The sequence below is a fragment of the Benincasa hispida genome, chromosome 8, assembly GCF_009727055.1.
Source record: "Benincasa hispida cultivar B227 chromosome 8, ASM972705v1, whole genome shotgun sequence".
Taxonomy (NCBI): Eukaryota; Viridiplantae; Streptophyta; class Magnoliopsida; order Cucurbitales; family Cucurbitaceae; genus Benincasa; species Benincasa hispida.
This window is the reverse complement of record NC_052356.1, coordinates 25,437,321-25,462,800: the sequence shown is the minus strand read 5'-3', so window position 1 is coordinate 25,462,800 and position 25,480 is coordinate 25,437,321. Positions and strand designations below refer to the sequence as shown.

The following is a 25,480-nucleotide window of genomic DNA, read 5'->3' as shown; positions in this document are numbered from 1 at the left end:
AAAAAACTCAACAAGGTAATGAAAACAAAACTCCATACAAAAATAAAATAAAAGAGCACATAATACACCAACAACATTGAGGAAAATAACCAAAACTCCAAACAAAAATGTACCAACATCGTAAACAAAACAGAAAAATATGAATGTCAGTTATAAGTCTATTCTATAGTCAAATGATGTTTAAGAAGTTCCACTACCATATACCACTCAATGGAAACCATAAACAACTAAGCTATGACTACCATAACTGTAGGATAGTCATAGAAATCCAACACTGAATCTAATCCAAAACTTTAGATATTCAAGGCAACAATAAAAGACATGACTCCAACATTCAAGTTCTTAGAGATTTGTACTATATTTTTAAAGCTCATAACAATAAAAGACATGGCTCCAACATTCAATAATAATAAAAGTAAGAGTACTGAAGCTTTGTAACATTAGCAACAATAGCTACAAGATATGATTCAATAGTAATCGACAAACCATAAACAACTTATCAATCCAAGTGTAACTAATACTTATCAAAGCGAAGAAAAGAAGATTAATAGAATTGAATACATTGGACAAAATACATAAATTTAAACAATAAAACTTACAAACTTCCAAAACTTCCAAACACAAATATCTAAATACGTTTTTCAACTCAATCAACTAAAACTAAAAACTTGAAAGAAAACTTATGAAACTAAGAACTGAATTGAATCCAGTTCAAATAGAAATCATAAACAACAATTAATTAAGCTATGATTATCATAACTGTAGGATAATCGTAGCTAATGAAAAATTATCTATGTGGGTAACTATGGACTAATAATAGCTAATGAAAGTGACAAATTATCCAATTTAAAGAAAGTGACTCCAATTGATCACAAAAAAACAAAGCAAAAGAGTTCTAGATATAATAAAATTCAATGCCTATTCCAACATCATCATAGATCTGCCTAATCAAACATTACTATTATTCTAAACACTAATATAGTACAAATAAGAGTATTGAAATAATCAAATAACAAATTGGATATTGATTGAAGTTTTAAATTCTACATACCTGCAAGGAAAAGATGATCCAATACCAATTGCTACAAATTGGCACATCATTCTGCATTATCATTTAATCAACCATATACATCAAAAAATTAACTTTGAGAGTGAAAGGAATGTAGAGAAATATGGAAAAAGATCTTCACAACTTGAAGTATAAAGAAAGAAATCCAAACAACTAATAGAAGGAAGGTCCTTTTCCACCTAAGATTGAAGCGCATTAATTCCTAAAACAAAAAATTTGGTCAAAATAACAAAACATTATGTTCAATAAGCCATTCCATTAAGAAAAGATTGGTTTTCTTTATGTTAACCCTAGTTAGAACTTGAAATTCAAACTTAAGATTTTACTTCATCATGACACAAATTAATATTCGACCAGATTGAACAAATTAGAATTTAAACAGATTGAACAGATTATTGGTCCACCTTAACATTATAAAAACATTTCCATACAAGAAATTCCCTTTCTCTTAAAAGAAAAATCCTATCGCTTTTAATAAACATTATGAAAAGATTCCCATCATTCTCAGTCTCATTCCTATTTTATATAAACAAGACATTTGATTTTCCTGTCATAATAATTATACCTGAAACAATATTCAACAAATGTAATATTTTCTTCGTGAAGTTGGAACCAATGGAGAAAATATTAATAAATTTTGCAGTATTTTCTTCGTTACACCTCTCTAATCAAGCGTGACCCTTCTTGTCAACCATATTCTCAGCAACATTATTCGCGAAGCTTATGCATAGCAGGCGAGAGCAAGTGTGTTGTGGTTAGATTCGGGTAGATTGAGTGCATTGTGGTCAGATTCGGCGAGATGGAATATGTTTCAGTCAGATCCGATGAGCTGAATTGCAGATCCGACGATATCGAGCTAAGTTACAGTCAAATTCAGTGAGATCCACCTATTCTGTAGTATATCAGTTTTCGAGAGATGGTGAAACGAAGTTAGAGAAAGAAAGAGAGAGAGGAGAAGAAGGTTATGAAGAACGAGACCCACAGATCTGATCACGGAGAATGGCGGATCTAAACCATGACTGCGATCGATGGACAGTACCGATTGACAATGATGGTGGACGACATGGAGTTGATACGTGTGATAGTGGGAGGTTTGACGAGAGAGAGAGATCTGTGTGGGTCATTGCTTGAGAGTGAGTTGAAGTGAGAGAGAGACTATGAAGATGAGGTTAATGGCTAGAATTTGAGAAAGAAGAAAAAAATGGCAGTTTTAATTCCTTTCAAACCCTAAAAAATTGAGTAAGTTAGTAGATAAAAAAAAAATGAATCTTTAATGTCAGTTTTAAATTGACATTATAGATATGCCTACAATGTCAATTTAAAACAGACATTAAAGATCCGTTTTTTTAGAAACTGACATTGTACATCCGTTTTTTAGTTTTTGCAACCAACATCAAAGCCCAAATTTCTTGTAGTGTGTTACATTATCTCACATTGGAAAGGGTAAACTTGGGTATAGAATTTAAACAGAATGAACAGATTATTGGTCCACCTTAACATTATAAAAACATTTCCATACAAGAAATCCCCTCTCTCTTAAAAGAAAAATCTATCAAACCCACGCTATATCTCTTTCTACTCTACTATCGCTTTTAATAAACATTATGAAAAGATTCCCATCATTCTCAGTCTCATTCCTATTTTATATAAACAAGACATCTGATTTTCCTGTCATAATAATTATACTTGAAACAATATTCAACAAATGTAATATTTGCTTTTTCCATTAAAGAGAAAAAATGCAGTCATCATCTATATCATATTTGTTCATCACACATCCAGCTATCTAGTCAAACATAACTAACTACCTAAGTATGACAGAAAAATATTTCTAACCATATTGGTCGTCAATCTGAACCAAGAACCTGCTCTTTTACCCCATCAATCTTGGCAACCAATTCATCTCTATTTTTCTGAACAAAAGAAATTAGCTCATTTATCACACATATTTGGAGAAAAGTACAAGACTTCAAATCAAACTACTTCAAGCAGTTACCTTGAATAACAAAAGCCAAGCAGTTAACCACACACTATAACGAAGCCTCATAACTTCCAACAACTTTGGTACCTATATTTACAAGAATCCATGGTTATAAATTCATATAAAAAACTTTACCAACTGAACCTCTAAAATTTACTATTGCAGTTCTAAGCAAACTTTACCATTGGGGTGGAATCAACAGTACCAACAATGGTAGAAACCAACCAAATGCCAAAGAAGGCACCAGCACCAATCTGTCCTTTTTATTTTCTTTGTCTTTCTGGTCAACTATAGTGTGAAGTTGGAACCAATGGAGAAAATATTAATAAATTTTGCAGTATTTTCTTCGTTACACCTCTCTAATCAAGCGTGACCCTTCTTGTCAACCATATTCTCAGCAACATTATTCGCGAAGCTTATGCGTAGCAGGCGAGAGCAAGTGTGTTGTGGTTAGATTCGGGTAGATTGAGTGCATTGTGGTCAGATTCGGCGAGATGGAATATGTTTCAGTCAGATCCGATGAGCTGAATTGTAGATCCGACGATATCGAGCTAAGTTACAGTCAAATTCAGTGAGATCCACCTATCCTGTAGCATATCGGTTTTCGAGAGATGGCGAAACGAAGTTAGAGAAAGAAAGAGAGAGAGGAGAAGAAGGTTATGGAGAAGAAGACCCACAGATCTGACCACGGAGAATGGCGGATCTAAACCATGACTGCGATCGATGGACAGTACCGATTGACAATGATGGTGGACGGCGTGGAGTTGATACATGTGATAGTGGGAGGTTTGACGAGAGAGAGAGATCTGTGTGGGTCATTGCTTGAGAGTGAGTTGAAGTGAGAGAGAGACTATGAAGATGAGGTTAATGGCTAGAATTTGAGAAAGAAGAAAAAAATGGCAGTTTTAATTCCTTTCAAACCCTAAAAAATTGAGTAAGTTAGTAGATAAAAAAAATGAATCTTTAATGTCAGTTTTAAATTGACATTATAGATATGCCTACAATGTCAATTTAAAACAGACATTAAAGATCCCTTTTTTAGAAATTGACATTGTACATCCGTTTTTAGTTTTTGCAACCAACATCAAAGCCCAAATTTCTTGTAGCGTGTTACATTATCCCACATTGGAAAGGGTAAACTTGGGTATACATCCTTGACATCACCCATCTTTGTTCATCCTTTTTCACCACTCACATCTAAAAAAATATTAAAATATTTCAAAAAAGAAAAAAGCAAAATTTGTCACATGACAAGTTATAATCGAACAATTTGGTGAGATGCACGAAAATAAGTAATGCTCAAGATATACCTAAATATTTTTTTATTGAAAGGATAATACTTGGGTGCATCACTATTCATTAACCTATTCCTTTTTTCTTTGATGCTCAAGAGAATTTGAGAGATTTGAGATTTCTCATTTCTCATTTATTCGTGGTCAAGTTTTATGGGCCCACGAAAGGAAACCCCATTGCCAAACTTCAAAATTATTTAAGTAAAAAGAAAAAAAAAAATTCATCTATTTGTTATGTATGAGTATTCTTGTCCAAATGGGACACCAATCCCAAACGTCGTTATAAATCCTACGTGTCAAAACTAGTGATCATCCTCTTCCACTATGTAACATGAAACCTAATTTCAATCAATGAATGGCTTACAATAATTCAAATTACTTTATTGAATTTCGTACCAATAATTGTTAAAGTTTATATATATACCTCTAAAGGTATAGATTCAAATCATGATGTTTGATCCATCATAGGTCTTGAATTATTGAAAAATATTAATAATTTTAATTTATAGTTCTTTTAGGGAGATCAACGTATAAAATTTCTATCGTTATGTCGATATTTTATTGATATTATTACATTTTTATGGGTTCGACATCGACGTGAAGTAGAACAATATTTCTATTATATTGTAGAAAAATCCACAAAACATAAAAAATAAGTAAAGAAAGTCATTAATGTAAATATAATATAAATAGTAGTTGATTAACTTGTTTAAAATTCATTCAATGATTATGTACTAATTTAAATTTATTTTTAAATTTTTTATAAAAATATTCATCGAATTCAACATTTTATCGAAATTTATATAAAATTAAGATTTTGATGCATTGTTGAGATTGATATCTTAAACTTTTTCGTACGATAATTTGATAATATTCATGATTATTTCCCCTTTATTTATTTATTTTTTTAGAAGATCGTGGGTAGAAAATATGTGTTTGTTATTTAATTGTTTTTTTTTATATTCTATTTTTCTCAATTACTTTTCATCATTGCCAAAGTTTAAAGATAATTAATACCATTACTAAATCCTTATTTAAAGACTATTTGATTTTTGGTAAAACTATATACATGTTTTGTTATGTATTTTGTATTCATATTTTCAAAAATGAAACAAAATTTTGAATAAAATAGTTTTTCAAAAATTAGTTTTTATTTTTAGAATCTGAATCTTCAAGTATTTCTTTAAGATATGCGAAGACTATAATAAGAGAAATTGGAATTAAAAATAAAAATTCTTATAGTCGAAAGAAACAAATAATATTTTTAAAAATAGAAAATTAAAAATAAAAGTGTCATTAAATGAGATATAATTTAATCGAAACATAATATAACTAGTAAAATGATTGAATTTCTAATTTTATATGTTATATATTGTTGAATTTATAATAATAATAATAACCAAAATCCTAAGCTTGAGATGTGTACAAGAAAAGTCATTATATAAGGACCCCATTCCTTTATGCAGATAAGTAATCTATTTACATGTTCAACTGATAATTATCCTTTTAGGAATATTAAAAATCAAAAAATTGGTAAATCAATTTAATTGGCTTACATATTGATAAGGAAAAATCATATCAGATGAGGAGTTGACCATGAAGATTGTGTGTTATAGCTTCTCACAACGTATAGTTGTTTAGTCGCGAAATCTACAATGTAAAGAGTTAATAAGGACATAAATTAATGTTTTTTAGTCATGTCGTAGTGTGACCCACGTATTCTTTAGATAAAAAATGAAGTGGATTTAACTTCATTCCTCCAACTCCAACTCTTCGGACCAAACACTTTCTAAATGTGAAATATATTTAATTAGTTAAACTATTTATACATAAATTTTTTCTTTTTCCACGTTTGAAATTCAAATAAAGAGAGTTGAAAATTGAATTTACAACCTTTTAAATGATTTATTATTATTAATGATTTAATTAATTAACCAAGCATCACTATCCATCTTAAATAGGATAATCGCGAAAATGAATATAGCTCAATTAATACAGTACTTCTTTGAATCAATCTCGATATCAAATATTTGATATCTCCACCTCTCGAATTATAAAAATAAAAATATATGTGATTCTGATATCAAAATACTTTTTTTTTTTTTAAATTAATAGAATTTGAAAACATCTTTTTTATTTCCTTATGTGTCCACTGTTCTTCCCCACTCGCCACTTCACATTTTTGGCTCTCATAATACCTTATGACCCAATCGAAATAGGCTTTTCTCTCTCTTTCTCTCATCCTCTATTAAATCCCAATTGAATGAGGAGGTTGATATATTGAAAATGATAGCATTTTAAAATATCTATTACATTAATAATTAATAGCCTTATACAAAATAACATAACTCATACGCACATATCAACATTTTTTTTTGTTACATCGATTTATCAATTTGATCATTGTTCAACGGTCATTGACATATGTTCTTTTCTTTAAATTTGGAAGTTGAAATTCTCATAATTCAAATTTAACTGATATCATAAAAATTACCAAATAACGATGATAACTAAAAGGTCATATTTAGAATCCTCATCTTACATGAGAAGTGAGTTAGTGTTTTTATTTTGTTCAACTACGCATGTGGAAATGTGAATAAACATTTAATTTTTGGGTCGATTAATAAATTACAATTGAGCTACTGTCAAATTTGATACAGAATTACGTTGAATTTATTACTTAATTATTGACTTTCATCATTTAAGTTTTGACATTGGATCAATTATCGATGTTTGTATCCTCATTTTTCTATGAATGATATAAGATTCATGAACAAGTTGTACAACCGTGAATTTTGAGTAAAAATGCCAATTTTAAAAATTTTAAAAAGAACTTTCACACTAACTTACATTGAATCTACTTCTTAATTATTGACTTTTATTATTTGATTTTGATATTGGATCAATCAGATATAGATGTTGATATCCTCATTTTTCTATGGATGATATGAGATTCATAAGCAAATTGTACAAAAATGAAGTTTCACACAAACTTTTTGTTTTGGTAGAATAGCACTCCAAATTTAGATAGTCGTTGCAATTTTAACCTTAGAGTCCTTGAAAATTTGTTGCAGCTTTTACCTTTCAACAATTTTAACACATGAACTAACCAAACTTGATATGTGTAATTTGATACATTAAAAGTAATGAGTTTATAACAATTTTTACATTGTTATCGTTAAAATCAATGTAATTGAGTTAGTGAAAATTTGAGGATAGAATCTGCAACATTTCATTAAGGGGTTGTTTGGACACTCGTAATAAAATGGGATTGCAGTGTACTATAATCCAAAGTCCATATTTGGATCGAGCATTTTGGATCCAATTTGCTATACTAAACTCATTTCATTCCCACCGTTTTCAATCCAAATCATCTTTTCCACCATTTCACGATCACATTTTTATTTTGTCTTTATTCCTCAATCATTTCAATGACACTTAGATTTTTAGTAATATTGATTACATTTCAACTTTCCAAACAACATCTTAGTTTAGAGTTTAACTTAATGACTGAAATGAAGTCTATTCTTCGAATTCTCTATTATTCTATTATAATAAAGGAAAGTCCAATTAAGTGAACTTAAAAGTTTATAGATAAAAGATTGAATAAGTAATTTAGGTTAAAAGATCAAAATATTTGGTAAATTGCTCAAATGGCTGCGACAAAATCGTACCTGAAGAGATAGCCTAGCATCACAAGTTCGGTAAAGCTATAATAAAACCTGTCAGTGCCAATAAAAGACGGGTTTAAGTGGACACGACCACGCCACGTGTTGAATATTTGTAGGACATTATTTCTCGGCCCCACCAGGCATAAGAATTTCGCAACAAACCACGTGGCCCCCTCTTGATGATGTGTACTTTTAACCTCTTCTTGGTATTACACGTGGACAGGCTTCTATTTCTCGTGGGTGAGCTGGAATAAATTTCTGGTAGTAGAACAGTCATGTATCCTAATGCATCTCCCCCTGTTTAAATTATTATTATTTTTTTCAGCAAAATGCAAAAACCATTCAATTATATTTTAAAATTTTTAATTTTTAAAATTCAACCCTCAAACTTAAATATGTTAAAATTAGATCAAGTTAGACCTTACATAATTGTATAAATTAGGATTTAATTTAATAATTGCAGGTTCAATTTCTACGATTATTATAAATTTGAGGGCCTAATTTTAACATTTGTAGAAGTTTGAGATTCAATTTTTACAACTAAAAATTTGAAGATGTAATTACAACTATCACCATATTTTAGTGGTGGTTTTTGTAATTTGTTCTTATGTTTTTAATATTTAAGATAGTATAAATATTAGTAAACTATTCAAAATCATTTAATTAGTTTTTATACTTTTAAAAATTTCTCGTCTCAGTATTTATATTTCATATACATATCTTTTATTCAATTGTCGTACACTTATACAACTCAATGATCGTCCTACTCGTCTATCACCTTTTGTGACCACTAGTTCTCTTTTCATGTTGTAGGAAATAAATTTAGAGGCATATATATTTTTGAGATAAACCACATATATTTATTAGTAATAGAATAACAACAAAAATTAGATATTAAAAAGTCTCTATTTTCTGGATTGAGACGTAGTGATAAACAGTCCATAGAAAGGATATGCTATTTGTCATTCCATCACTAGGATTGGAGGTCAAACGGAGATAAAAAACGGGCCTCTGACTCTGCCTCGAATATTTTTTTTAATAATTTTAATAATATATATAACAGTAGCAAGTTGCTCTTTCTTTTTTTTACTTTTTTTAATTTATTTTATAATATAATTATATTAAACTTTTTATTAAATCTAAAATGTCTTTAATTATTTATTTAAGTAAATAAAATAATAATAATAATACTTTGTTATATTAAATATTTAAAATTTGAATATAAGTATCAAAATTTAATTGATTTTAAATAAATAAATAATTAAAAATATAAATATAAATGAAGAATTTTTCTTCGTGGGACCCGATCTCCAAACGAAGATTCCTCAACTCCCTAAAATGGGGATGGGGCGGAGACAGGGATTATAAATCTCCACGGAGATGGAGATGAGGAGTGCATTCATGGTCCCACTCTGCCCTGCCCCATTGCCAACCTTAACCATCACGAAGGTACTATTATCTTTTACAAGAGAACTTGTCCAGTAGCTAAATTCTCTTAGAGAAAAAAATCGTAAAAGATAATGAAAAGATGTTACCTTCTATGGGATACTAGTACTGCCATTTTATATGAAAGACTTGTTTGAACAAGTTTACAACTACTCTCTTCTATATAATAGAAAAAGAATAAATAAAATAAAATCTTATAAAATATCTAATAATAATTCCAAATCACATTAAAAAATACTATAGAATTCATGTATGTGGTCACATTTCTAGGTATGGCAAGTATTTGGTGAGAGTTAAGAAAAGAGTAGATGTGAGGGGATGAATTGGATGAATGAACAAGAGAAATGATAAAGACCTATGAAAGCTCAGTACCCCAACATGTGGTCCAATCTTCTTTATGCAATTATCTTAAGGCCCCACTTAAACCAGAAGTTGATATTGCTAAACTCAATCAAAGTTAAAAAAATAATGTCAATTGGAATATAACTCAATTATATATTTAAAATTTTATAATTTTGATTATTTGAAACAAACTAAAAGATGGATTGAATAACTCTAAATTTAGCCAACAAAATCTATAAAAACATTATTAAATACTCTGTATTTTTTTTATTTTAAATTATACGAACATCTTTTTGGTATGTCAAATATGACAAAACTTGATATACTATTATTATTATTATTTAGTTTTAGTTACCTACTTAATACACAAAGTATATTTCGTATTAGTATCACTAATACTTAATACTTAATAGGTTTAAAATGGAGGAAGTTGCCCATATGATCAACGTACCTTTTTTATCACACTTAATATGTAGTATATCTGACATATTGATATTATATCTAATCATATTAAGTACATAACTAGTGTATTTAAATGAAATATATTAGTGATATAATATAACCGCCCATTTAAATGTGTAAAGACTCTTTCAGATTTTGTTTCACGTTGATTTTTTTTGTTATATCTGCAAATAAGATAAATGATTGCTATATTTACAATAAATCTTAATTATAAATGATTGTTATATTTATAATAAACCTTAATTTTAGACTTTTTTTTAAGGGAAAATAGAAAAGAAAAGAAAAAGAAAAAGAAAAAGTAGACTTTGTCCTTAATTGGTAAGAAACATCCTTTACATTCTAACCAAACACAGGCCAATTTATCACAAAAAATACTTTTAAGCTTTCACAATATATATTTTTTTTCAAGTGGAATATTATTTATTTAAATTTTATAAACAAACAACTAAATCTTTTTCCCCTAATGATATATCATTGTTGAATGAAAAAAATTAGGAATGATTGTAGGACGAGCAAGGAAAATCTATAAAATTAGGTCCATAGCTTAGATATATTAAGTTTGCAAAAATGGCAATAAAAGAAGCCCAACCCATATTTAAGCATGTAAAATACCCGTCATGTCTTCACTACTAATATATACTTGATACACTCGATACACCTGATACACTATTGATATACATTTGATATCCTTGATACACTTGATGTACTACTAATATACCCTTGATACACTACTAATACACTTTATACCCTTGATACACTTGATACATTATTGGTATACCCTTGATACACTTGACTAATATACTATATATACTTGAAAACGATGTACTTGATTGATATACACTATAGACCTTTTCACTACTAATATATACAACAGAAGTGCGTGAACAGTTGTGTCACTGAATTTCGTTTTGAAAATTCATGAAAAATAGAGAAATACAAAAACATAAGATAAACTCATACGCATAAGCATGCTATAAATTGTTGGGTTTATCTACAACACACCGAGGCCAAAAATCAGAAAAGAAATCCACACCACGAGCTGAAAACCACTGGTTTAAAAAAACTGATGGCTAAAAGTATAATTCACATGAAAAATAGATCCAACTTTACACGTTAATGGCCAAGATCTCACTAACCCACTATCCTCTATCCGATTTCTTTCAGTGTGACTAATCCTTTCATTTTGTTCATTTTTTGATTAGAGAGAGAACGAGAGAAACAATGGAAACTCTGCCAATTTGTCTGTAGAAAGTTGATGAAGAAGATGACGATCGAGCAGTGCATGAAGAGTAAAGAGATGAAGAAGAAGAAGAAGAAGAAAATACCAAGGTTTAATGTGGTTTGGAAACAGAGGCCTACATCCACAGAGGAGCTGAGTGATTTATTTCTTGTAGAGATTGGAAGCAAACTACAGATAAGTGGCTAGGATTTTTTTTTTTTTTTTTTTTTTTTTTTTTTTTTTTTGTGTGTATTGTAAATTTAAAGCTAGTATCCTTTATATATAGGATTTAGAAAATAGTTACAACTGCATGTAAAGTTAATTTCATACATTTTCTCAACAAATCTCCACCTTGAAATGAACTTTATCTAGATTCAACTTCTTTTTGCTAACCTTTCCCTTTCATCCTTTGTCTTGCAGTTCAAATCCGATGATATCCAGACATTTTTGGAGTTTGAGCTGGGTCACTGCTTTGGTCAGCATGTCAGAAGCGTTCTCTAAGATATGTATTTTCAAAACTTCAATCTTCCTTTCTTCAAACTATTCACGTATGAAGTGATATTTTACATCTATATGTTTTGTTTGATTATGATACTGAGGATGTTTAGATAGATGTATGGTGCTTAGATTATTGCAATAAATCTTCACTATGTTCCTTTTAATATCGAAATCAAGTAATAACCCTTTAAGCCGTAGGCCCTCTTTAACAGTTTCTGATAGAGCAATAAATTATACCTCAGTTGAAGAGAGGGCTACCACTGATTGCAATGTAGCCTTCCAACTTAGAACACAACTTCCATATAGGAAGATATAATTGGATAGAGACATTCTTTTGTCGAGGTCCCCTGCATAGTTTGAGTCGACATAGTCAAACAGTTCTGGTTTTGTGTCAAAAGTCTATTAGTATAGTAGTGGGGCACTCATAGTGCCCTTTAGATATCTCATAATTCACTTGGTAGCCTCCCAATGCCTTTTTCTCGGGTTGGCCATGTACCTATTGACCAAACTAGTGTCATATGGTATGTTTGGCCTTGTAGAAATCCCTAGATACATAAGGCTTCTGACAACTTGGGAGTAGGGAATTGTAGAGATTAGTTTAGGAACTCAACATCTGTTTCTTTAGGCGAATTTTCTGATGATAGTTTGAAATGATGTGCTAGGTGTGCTAATTGCTTTTTCTTCTATCATATGACACTTTTTGATTAATTTTTCACAATATTGGGTTTGATTTATGCATATTTTGTTTGTTGTTCTGTCTCTCTTAATATCTATGCCAAGTATTTTGTTTGTACTTCCCATATCTTTCATTTCAAACTCTAATTTCAAAAGATCTTTGACCTGTTTCAAAATTTTCATGGTAGTTCCTGATAATAACATATCATCTACATATAAAAGTAGATAGACAGGGTTTGTATAAGTTTTAGTGTTGATGTAAAAACAATTGTCATAGGAACTTTTAATAAACTCATTCTTTTGTATGAATTCATTGAATCTTCTGTTTCAACACCTAGGAGACTGCTTAAGCCCATAGATAGACCTCTTTAGTAGACAATAATGATCTTCTTTCCCACTAACTATATAGCCTTTAGGTTGACACATATAAATGGTTTCATCTAGAAAACCATGAAGGAAAGCTGTTTTAACATTAAGTTGATCAAGCTCTAGGTTATGTTGTGCCACAATAGATAGAAGTAGTCTGAATGAAGTTTGTTTAACAACAGGGAAAAATATCTCATTGTAGTCAACTATTTGTCTTTGAGTAAACCCCTTTGCAGCCAACCTAGCTTTATACCTAGGTTCTTTAACATTAGGAATACCCTCTTTGAACTTGTAGACCCATTTGGGTGCAATAGATTTGCTTCCTTTAGGTAAAGGAACTAGGTCCCATGTGTTATTTCTCATTAGGGACTCAATCTCATCATTCATTGCTTCTACCCACTTCCTTGCTTTTGCACAACTTACTACCTCTTCAAAAGTAAAGGGTTCTGAATCATTATCCTGTTTTAAGGCCTTTAGAGCTAAGTTGATATAGTCATCATATCTTGAAGGTGATACAACAATCATCCTTTGCCTATCTCTAGCTAGGGGTATAGTCCCTAAGACCTGGTCCCTCTTGCTCAATGTCAGAGGCTGCCTCTTCTTCTTCTTCTTCTTTATGATGAGGCAACTGGCCACTGGAATTATTAGAATTTAAGCTTGAGGGATCTATAGTAGGCATAAGTGAGTGCTCCACCTCAATTGTTTCTATGTACTCTTGAGGTGTTGGTTCAGGGGTATTAGATTTTTGCATAAACATTTCTGTCTCCCTGAAAATAACATCTCTTCTTGTTACACACTTCTTCTCAGTTGGATGTCATAGTCTAAAACCTTTCACTCCTTTAGTGAACCCTAAAAACATACCTTTTACTGCTCGGGCATTTAGCTTTCCCTTACTCTGATGTAAAAAACCAATACACCCAAAACCCTCAGGTTACTTAGATTAGGTGGGTGATTGGTCCATTTTTCTTTAGGGGTAAGTAGATCTAGAGAAGCATGAGGGCATCTATTTAGTATGTAAATCGTATAGAAGGATGCTTTAGCCCAAAATTTCTCTGGTAGGATAGCATCAGATAAGAGACTCTTAAACCTTCCAAGTATAGTTCTGTTTAGCCTCTCTACTACCCTATTTTCTTTAGGTGTGTATCTTACTGTTCTGTGTCTAACAATTCCTTTCTATCTACAAAAACATTGAATTCTTCTATACAAAATTCAAGTCCATTATCTGTTCTAAGACATTTAACTTGACAGGTAGTTTGTTCTTTAACCATAGTCTTCCATTCCTTGAATTTTTCAAATATCATATCTTTAGTTTTAAGAAAATATATCTAGAATTTCCTAGAGAAACCATCAACAAAAGTTAGAAAATACCTTATACCACTTAAGGATTGGAATGGTGAGGGGCCCCATAGGTCTGAATGCACATAGTTAAGGATGGCTTTAGTTGTGCGTTGAGCCTTAGCAAAGCTCTGCCTTGTTGCCTTCTCTATCACATAGTGTTCACAAAAGGATAGGTTTTGTGAACCTCTTTAGGTAGGATCTCTTATCTAGCTAGAGCTTGGAGGCTTTTAGCACTGATGTGTGAGAGTTTTTTGTGCCAAACGTCCCCTTCAATAGGTTCCTTAGATGTCACAACTAGAGTTGATTGCAACTTTTGAACTCCTTGAATTACGTAGACCCCATTTATTTTAACCCCTCTATAAATTGGCTTAGCATCCTTCAAAACTTCACAATAGCTTCATTTTCCTCTGTATTCACAGCCGATTGAGTCAAGCATGCCCAATAAGATCAGATTTCTCTTCAATTTAGGCATATGTCTGATATTTCTAAGTAGTTTAACTAACCCATCTTCTAATTTTAGTGAGACCGAGCCAATGTCAGCTACTGGACATGAGTGTTTATCACCCATGTAAACTGAGTCTCCTTCCATTTCTTTATAAGTGTTGAACCAATCCTTATTAGGGGTCATATAAAAAGAACATCCTGAATCTAGAACCCAATCAAGGTCCTTAGTTGGTTCTTCATATTCTGACCTTTGATTTGAGGTGGCTAGTGCATCTGAGTAGAAGAAAGAATTTTCCTGTACTGAGGCTCCTCTGACTGTGCAGGTTGATTTTTTTGATTTTGATTTTGATTTTTCTATTCATTCTTTCATTTTAAGGTTCTACAACCTTTGATTAGATGCCCAATCTTTTTGCAGTACTTACATTTAATCTTTTATTTCTCTTTGCTTTCTTTTATGGAGGTTTTTTTTCCCCTTTTCTTTACTGTGATGCTTAGACTTGCCTTTCACAAATAATCCTTCAGCATTAGGTTTTTCTTCTTTATTGGTTATTAATTCCATTTCTTTAATCTTGAGTGCTGAAATGATTATATCTGTGGTGACTGAATCTCTTTCATACTTTAGAGTTGTTTTCACATCTTTGTATATTTTTGGAAGTAAATTTAGGAGTACAAAAGCTTCATTGTCTGCCCCAATAGTGTCACCTTGAGTCTTGAATTCTGCAGTAATCTTTTTAAATTCATCAAGATTCTCAGTCAAGGTTTTAGATGGATTCATCTTAAATATAAAAAATCTCTCTCTCAAGAAAAGTTTATTAGGTAGATCTTTAGTTTCATAAAGTTCGTTTAACTTTGCCTACATCTTGAATGCTATATCTTGACCAATAACTTGTCTAAGTACACTGTCAGATAGATTTAGGACAAGTGTTCTATGTGCAATTAGCTCCATATTTTCCCTTTCATCTTTAGTTGTAGTAGTAGAAAGTTTAGATGGGTCTTCAAGAGCTTTATGAGCTTTCTGTTGCCCCAATACAACTATGATTTTAGCCTTCCATAAACTAAAGTCTCATTTCCCACCAAATTTCTCTATGTCATACCTTGCTATAGCCATCTTAAACCTTATTGATTGTTTCTTGGGCTTCAAGATTGGCTTTCTTGAATTCTTGTTTGATCTTTTCTCGTTCTTGTAGGTTCTGATATCACTTTGTTGGCCTGTCTACAAAGGCCCAAAATTAGAAAAGAAATCTACACCACGAGTTAAACCATTGGTTTAAAAAACTGATGGCTGAAAACACAATCCACGTGAAAAATAGATCCAACCTTACATATCGATGGCCAAGATCTCACTAACCCACTATCCTCTATCTAATTGCTTTCAGTGTGACTAACCTTTTCATTTTGTTCATTTTCAGATTATAGAGAGAACGAGAGAGAAAGAAAGGAACAAGGGAAACTCTGTCAATTTGTCTGTAGAAAGCCAATGAAGAAGATGAAGATCGAGCAGTACATGAAGCTGTCTCTTATACACATCTAGATGTGTATAAGAGACAGCCAATGAAGAAGATGAAGATCGAGCAGTACATGAAGAGTAAAGAGATGAGGAAGAAGAAGAAGAAAACACCAAGGTTTAACGTGGTTCAACAATAGAGGCCTACATCAACGAAGGAGCTAAGTGATTTATTTCTTGCAGAGATTAGAAACAAAGTACAAATATGTGGCTAGGACTTTTTTTTGTTTGTATTGTAAATCTAAAGCTAGTATCATTTATATATAGGATTTACAAAGTAGTTACAACTGCGTGTAAAGTTAATTTCATACATTTCCTCAACATAAATGAAAAAGAACATTACCTCTTGAAGACTTTCTTCAACATAATCCTTCTCCGTAGCACGAAGTCACAAAATTCCATGAATAGTCACGAACCCTTTTCACGATCAAGAACAGTGAGACACCACTATCAGGACTTCCTTGCTAGTCTCTAGATAGAATCAAGGTTTGTGGGAACCTTTGGAAGGGATAAATTTACAGAATAATGTTTTTGTAAAACATATTGAGTGAGAGAGACTTTTTGTGGTAGAGGGAAATTGCAAAGATCTCCAATATTCAAGTGAATGCACACTCCACCTTCTGCAAAAACTTTTTCCTTAACATAAGAGTGCGTTAATTGGTTCGAGAGAAAGTTCCAACTTCCTTCAAGTAACACGTAGAATAGCTCCCTTTTGGGAGTTTTTCTCATTTTAACTTTAACATAATTATATATTAAAATCTCATTAAATATACAATTAAATAAATAATATTAATTAACTAATAATTAAATATAATATATTTAATTTTATTTGAAACATATTCAAATAATATCCTCTCACATAACCTATAGTTTTAATATGAATCTCATTCACATTAATTATAACCTATAGTTTTATATGAATCTCAACATATAATTAATATTTGAATCTTATTTATCTTCCTCATATAATAAAGTATAATTTTGAATCTCATTCAAAAATTAACTTTATATTATTATGTATCTATATACATTATTTTAATTATATCTCATACAATTTATTCTCTTATTTAATTTGAATAATTCAAATTAATTCAAAAATAAATTTTCTTGTTTTATTCTTAGTGAGCTAGCAATGGGACCTAACGGACCTACAAATTAGAAGCTCCAATAGTAGGATATTAATTAATTAAACTCTTTAATTAAATTAACCAACATTCATTAACTGCATGTCACTTCACTAAAGACCCACAACTGTATCTTCGAACATATATTTCTGTGTCCATGAATATAAACAATCAATAGTAAGTCAACACTTCATGAATCGCTCATAATTACACCTAGATAAAATTACAATTTTATATTTGTAATTACATCTAACTCCTTAAGTACCACCGATCTCTCTAATGAACAATCACTTTATAGTTCAACTATAAACTAAATCCCTATCAGGATTGTTCAAGACTAGGAATTAGCTCTTAAAGGAGTAATTCATTTACTTACGCTAAAGATGGGAAGGGATGAATTGCATTTTGTGTAACTGTGTTCCCAGCTTCCTACTCGGACAAATTTTCAAAATGGTAGGCATATTGAGTTGGCGATATTGGCCACTATCATCCCTACAGATCAAAGGACTGCCGTCATTGATAGAAGCTCATAACTCATTCAGGATTGAGGTCGAGTTACCTATCATAATCCTATGAAATGTTAATCTCCTTAATTAATAGTGTTATAAAGAGAGATTAATCATCTTGCAGTCTGGTCTTATATAAACTCTTTATATATAATACCCCCACTCGCATGTCTTCACATGAAGGATTAAGATTACATCGTTTGCAACACTTTACAACTTTTGTAACATTTACAAAGTGAGTTGTACCCATAGTGTTACTAAGATAAGACACCCAACCTTATCTATATATTATCTATATACTACAAACCATTTAGGTTATTACTTAAAACATGATTCACTTGTATGTCTACCATATATATGCTCAAGTTATATGAAATAACCTCAGATCTTAGTTTATTGGATTGAGTTAATGCAATCTAAATGTCTAATAAAATAAGGTGTTATTATCTTAAATAAATAACACACACAGATATATATATATATATATACTGAAAGCAATTACGTGTATCTGAAAATTAAAAATAAAAATAAAAAAATCAGATACTTCAAATCACGTATAACACTATTTACCATGTATTTAGACGTATCTGATATTGATTTTCAGCACAATTAGAAGTATATGTGCTTCCTAACTCACTACAATACGATTGTCGATCACCACCGCAACATCCTTCCCCACTTTCTCTCTCTCTATCTTTCTTTCTCTCTCTCAATAGCAATGTCCTTCGTTGGCTACCGATTAAATTTCACTTTCTTTGTTGCCCATTTTTCAATTTGAATTAATCAATTTCCAGTCAAATGCATAGGTAACAATCACTAAGTCATTATAGATTTGAAGCAAAGGATCCACGGTTTTGTTTTTCTACCATGTAAGCTTGAGGAAAGTGGGTTTTGTTATCATGGTTGGAGGCCCAACTAAAGGTATGAAGAAAATTTTGCATCTCTGATTCTTTCTCTGGTGATGCAAAAAATTTCTCTGATTTTTTTATTTTTTATTTTGTTTCTTTTTGCAGATACTAGATTTTGGCCTCTTTCATACATGATAATAACGAAGAGAGAAGAAAAGATGTTCGAAGATTGAAGAACAGAAAACCCTTACAGAAAAGAAAACGATCGACAAAAAGAAGAAATGTGCAGAAATTAGTCAAGATACATAAAAGCAGTAAAATTGTAATATATATTAAAAAAAGAATTTAAATACATTGCTATATTTGCAAAACAAAAAAGCTCAGAGTCACACATGCAATTTGCCTAATTGATTTTGCCGTCCAATCAATTTCCCAAAATTTTAGGCAATCACATCATTATTTTTAATAATTAATCTAAAAATCATTTATTTAATTTGAGATCAACTACAAATTAACGCTCGTTCAAATTTAACTAAACTATATTAAATTAAAAAAGTCAAATAATCTCACATGTTTATCTTAGAACCATTTTGAGTTTAATCCAATTAGATTATGTCATCTCATAAAGTAGCCAAATCAAATTTTGTTGTCTCTATTACAACATAAATTAATCTAATCTAATTTCGTCACGTGTTTAAACAAAAATTGGTCCAATTAGATTACACCACGTTCATCTATTAAATAGGATTAATCAAATTCCACCCTGTGACAGTGGCCTAGAAATTGAATAGGCCTAATCCGTTTTGAAAAGTTCAAGGTTTGATCCAAGAAATAGACCGATCCAAGCATATCAGAGTTAGCCCAAGAATTAAAGTTTTACATACCCAGAAGAAGAAATCATTAGAAAAATACTATAGAGGGTATAACATCCCAACTTAATAAAAAGAAAAAAAAATACTTTATCTTTGAGATTTTGGGTTAATATCTAGTTAGCTTTAAAATTTCAAAACAAACCGTTTACTCTTTGAAGTTTAAAAAATAGTTTTAATTGGTTAGTAAAACTACTTTGACCATTAATTGAAGGACGAGAAATTATGACGAGAGTAATTAAAGTAAAAGTGGAATGAAAATGACGGATTGATCGATGGAGATAGATTCAAATGGATACTGTTGGAGAAAATTAGGGAGATTTTAGATCCACGAATTAAAGCACTCCAGATTGAGATGAAGCCACTCATGTTGCAAATACTCAATACATTTGGCCAATTTGCCCAACTTTCGCATGAAGATCCACATTAACACCTCAAGAATCATTGAGACTGAAATTGCTTCTTTGTTCTGTTTAGGACGATGTGGAGGCATGGTTGGACTCACCTGTTGGAAAGATCTAGTGGAATTTTGGGGAAGTATTAATCACACGTTAATCACCCAAAATAGAATCTATTATTAACTAAATCAACACCTTAACTTCTCAAAATCTCATGAGTTAACCAACATTTTCATGAAAACTTTAATCAACCAAATAATTAAGGTTCTTATTTATAAGACAATCTTCCCAGAATCATTTTTCTTCTTCAAAAATCAAATACTTTTACTCTAAAGTTTCTTCTTTTCTTCTTCCTTTCATATTAAGCATTGAGGATTTTCTATTTCCCTTTGATGAGCATACTTAAAATCATAAAATTTTTCTTGAACATTCAAGTAATCCATAAGAAATATTTAACCAAGATAGTTATAAACTTATGCAACTACCACCGACTTCCATTTTTCCAAGCTTTACTCAAAACTAAGAGCTTTCAAAGTTAAATTCTTGAGTAAGAGTTTATTTGAAGTCTTTGCATGTTATCGAGAACTTCCAATGCCTAGTTTACTTCTAAAAGCATGTTTGATCAATCCCCGACCATACACACAAAAGGGGTTCCTAAGATTAGAACTATTCTAAAACACTTTATCCAAATTTAAAAGGGTCTACACAAGCTCTACTACATAATACTTACTAAAATGTGCTAGAATCTTGGTTTGTTTGTGTTAGTAAGTGTTCGAGCTACCAATTCTGAAGCCATTAAACTGCGAATGTTTAGATTCTATGTGAATCGAAGAATGGGTCCATGGGTTATGCATTGTCAGAGACGACAGCTGTGACTACCATTGATGGTGAGTTTTCGGTCAGATAAGGACTGTGCGAAAGGGGGAGAGTGTTGGTTGAAACATACAATGAGAGAGAAGAAGAAGATGTTTCTTCTTATTATTTTTTTAAGAAAAATATTTAGGTGCATTCCAGATATCACCTATCTCTGTGCATCTTATTAAATTGTCTAATTATAACTTGTATGTGATAAATTTTTCTTTATCTTTTTTGAAATATTTTAATATTTTTTTATGTGAGTGATAAGAAGGGATGCACAAAGATGGGTGATGTCGAGATGCACCCAAGTATTTACTCTTTTTAAGGTGGGTTGTACTTCATCAATCGGTCTAAAGCCTAATGGCTAGTCCCAACTCGATCCAAGCATGACCCAAAGTCAACATTTGACTAGTGCCAGCTCAGCCCATCCCATCCAATTTATTCATTAGAATAGATACGAATCAACATTTTGACAATTAAACTACCCCATGGTTCTATCCATTTAAACTATATTGCGTTGAGTTGATCTAGTGGCCTTGTTATTAGACCAATCCAAATATGTTTGCATATTTTTAGTTTTATTCATATGTTATATATTATATATGGACAAAATTAATATCATTTTTAATAATATTTAAATATATCATAGTGTTTTTATTTAACAGAAACTTTTTTTAAGTTTTAAAAACTAACAAAACTTTTAAAGAAAATTAAATACTAAATAAAACTTTATAATATGAATAATTTTATCTAGCAAGAGTCTAAAAATTCAAATAAATTTAATAATAATGTTGTTAGGATTTTTGTCCTAAATCTCGTAATCTTGTAAACAAATTATTAATAAATAAATAAAATGTTTATTTAATCAATAAAATATTTCACATTATTTGCATAATTCAAAATCCAATAAACTAAGATCCGAGGTTATTTGATGTAACTTGAATAGTATGTAGTTGACATATAACTGGATCGCGTTCAAGGAATAACCTAAAAGGTCTTAGTATATTGATAAGGTCGAGAACCTTATCCTGATAACACTATGGATACGACCCAATTTGTAAATGTTACAATAGTTGTAAGTGTTACAAACAATTTGATCCAAATCGTTCATGTGATGACATGCAAGTTGGGATATCTTATACAGTGAGTCTATATAAGACCAGACCACGAAATATAATCTCTTATTATAACACCATTAATTGAAGAGATTTATATTTCAAACGATAATCATGTAACTCGATCTTAATCCTAAGTGAGTTATGAACTCCTACTCATAAGGGTCGTTCTTTGATTTGTATGGGTGAGAGTGACCTTAGCTGTCGACTCAATATGCTTGTCAATTTAGAAACATACCAAGGGAGGTGTTGGGAACATAGCTTCATGAGATGGAATTCATTCCTTCCTGACTTTAGGAAAGTAGAAAGATTGTTTCAAGTCTTGACTAGCCTGAGAGGGACTTTGTTTATGTTTGGACCATAAACAAGATTGTTCATTAGACGATCAGTGGTACTTAAGGTACAAGAGCTATACAGGGGTAAAACAATAATTTGACCCAGCTATAATTATGAACAATTCATGAAGAGTTGACTTACAAAATATAGTTAATTCAGTGGACACATAAATATATTGTAGTTCATAGGGGTGCAACTATGGGTCTTTCATGGAGTGTTCCATAGTTAACAAATGGTTATTAACTTAATTAAAGAGTTTAATTAATTAATCATGAATCATTGGAGCTTATAACTGTAAGTCCACCCCGTCCTTCTGCTAACTCATAAATAGATTCAACAAGGATTTAAGATTGGAAGAAATTTGAAATGTTCATATTATTTTAAAGGCGATTAATTGTATATGATACAAAATAAGATGATGTTAATTGTATATGTTCTAATTAATATACATTATAATATAAAGTTAATTTTGGATTAGATTCAGAATTAACTATAGAAAGTACTAATATTTGAATAAGATTCAAATATTGAATTAATATAAATTATATTTATATAAAACCTATAGGTTATAATTAATATGAATAAGATTCATATATGTTAATTAAAACTAAAGGTTGAGAGAAAATATGTACATTAGAATATGATTTATATGCACACATTAAAATAAATATGTGATATTTAATAATTATTAATTTAGATTTAGTTAATTAACATTTAGTTAGTAATTTAATTAATTAAATATGTTATTTTTAACTAATATTTATCTTATATACTTATTATATATTATTATTAAAAATATTTCCCCTACAATACAGGAGAGTAGGGATGGGGAGGGGAGTTACCAACTCCCTTCGCATTAAATTGAAATGAAATCTTAATGAGGAAAGTGGTTCTTTACTGAAAGAAAACACTCACCTTGAATTTTCCAGAAATTCTCTCAACTTCCAAAAGGAAAAGAAAAATCTTTCTTCCCTATTCTTTCAAGAGTTCCTACAAACACTTCCTTATCCAAGAGAATAGTAGAGAGGAATTTTGTTCATGCAGTGCTGTGAAGCTTAAATCCAACACAATTAAGGTAAACATCAATCACACACTTCCACACGACAATTTGATTTCTTCAAATGCAACTTTAATCAATTTTAATATTATTCCACTAAGAACTCTAAAATATACATATGTATTTTTTTAAGTAATTAATATTCAATAGGCTAATCCAACTGTCAACCCAAGTTCGGCCCAATAATGAGCCAATCCCAACGGTGGAATTATAGGCTTGACTATGAAAGTTTGGTTGGCTCGATCCAAGCCTAAACAATTGAATTTGGGCCTAGGATGAGCTTGAGCCTTCACTTTTTGGGTTTGTACTGGCCCAATGGTAAGGATGAGTTGTATTTGCAAAAAACTTAAAATTGCTTTTGAAGGCTTAGAATTTAATTAGTTTCTATACAATAAATGTGTTCCTTGATACGTTTATATGTTTATTTTGTAAGAATCAAACAATTGGGCAGAAATTGAAGAGTTTTGGATGAATTATAAAGAAAACAAGGCCTAAAATTAATTTTGGGTCTTATGCATGAAAAGAGAAAAAAAAAATGAAAAAAGGCATGTAGCAAGTGTTACAATGCCGTAAACTTGAAAGCATCAAAATGAACAGCATTGTGATACTATATCCTAGTGTTGCAATGCTTTGAAAACAACCAATCCATAGCGTTGCGGGGTGACGGATCGAAGGTTATCGCAACCTTCAATTGATTAGATACATTTATAATATAGATCGAGTTGGGTAGTATTGGTAAAAGGCTGGATCAATCCATAGGGAGCCTAGATAAAATCTTTCTAATCTAAATTTGTCTATGGAAACCAATAAAAGAGGGGGGTTTGGTTTGACATGAAAACTAAATGCGTAAAAGTAAAATATGAAAGTTAAATAGTTTGGTGAGAGAGATAAGATGAGATTACCTTATTCAATTAAGAGATCATTGAGCTATATATGGATTAGTTCATCGATTTATCATAGGAATTGAGCTATCTAATTAATTGTCTAATCAACTGATCAAGTAATGCAGGTTAGACTCCCTTAATAGAGAATCAACTTGTAATGTGATATCAATTTCTAAATTAACTAAATAGCGGTCATGCATTACCTACTACTAGTTAATCGCATTAAATTCTTGGATTGATTAGGATGCTAAAATAAACTGGCCAAGTCAAACCTAACATACATTTTTCTATTCCTTAGATTTTGTTATATTTAATTACTGGTGACCTTGCTAATGCCACATATCAGACCATAACTATAACAAAACCTATTTATTACTCATATTAAGTATGATTTCGTTACAATTACGAATACACCAAGCATACATAGCATACAAGTAAAACCTATGCTTTTAGACGACTAATTTGTGCATTAATAAAATATATATGTATAACATATGCTTTTAGACGGCTGATTTGTCGCCTTAATCAAATATACATTACACATGGATTCAAGCAAATAATATAAAATAAGAAAATCAGTTAAAACCCATGAATATTCCATAAAAATCTTATAAAATCAATAAACAAAGTGCCAAACATACATCTAAATCGATGTTTGAGGCCTAGTCGATCCTGACACAAAAATCTTCAAATACAAGCCAAATATAAAGAAATCATACGGATTTTGGCCAAAAGAGGTCAAAGACAAGTTTAGAGCTCTAATAATCGACCACAACTTTCCACCCTTTAACCCTAAAAGAAGGAGAAACTTATATAGAAAAAGCAATAACATTGTGACATTATGGACAGTTGATGTGAGAATTTTCATTTGCATTTAAGTATACATAGTCAAGTTCTAATATTAAAACGACTTGTAATGCCGATTATCGTGCTCTATGATCAAACTAGCAGTAATTATTTAGCTATCTTGGAATTGTCTAAATTTTATCTAAGGAATCGAAATGAGTTGAGTTTTTAATTTTATGATGCAATAAAAGAAAACAATAAAAATATCCTAAAAATCAAAGATCAGAAGGGCTCTAGGGTATTGAATCCATTATTACTTTATTATGTCTACTCTACTCAATTCATAGAATCATGTATAAACTTTAAGTCTAAGTCTAGAAACTTAATTCAAG

The 25,480-nt window shown here is 30.7% G+C and overlaps 2 long non-coding RNA genes across 2 annotated transcripts in view; one reads left to right on the top strand and one right to left on the bottom strand.

Moving 5' to 3' along the window:
* The window catches only part of LOC120083814, a 5,306-nt gene extending 1,401 nt beyond the window's left edge, over positions 1 to 3,905 (bottom strand). Inside the window, exons 1-4 of the long non-coding RNA XR_005483544.1 lie at positions 3,233 to 3,905; positions 3,066 to 3,137; positions 2,906 to 2,982; positions 1,052 to 1,102 (exon numbers count right to left, since the gene is read on the bottom strand). This is a non-coding gene — a long non-coding RNA (uncharacterized LOC120083814). The remainder of the gene's footprint in view (positions 1 to 1,051; positions 1,103 to 2,905; positions 2,983 to 3,065; positions 3,138 to 3,232) is intronic.
* Positions 3,906 to 18,636: 14,731 nt separating this feature from the next.
* Positions 18,637 to 19,163, top strand: LOC120082474. The gene is made up of 2 exons (XR_005483188.1): positions 18,637 to 18,858; positions 18,951 to 19,163. It is a non-coding gene; the product is annotated as an uncharacterized LOC120082474 (long non-coding RNA).
* The last annotated feature ends 6,317 nt before the right edge of the window (positions 19,164 to 25,480 follow it).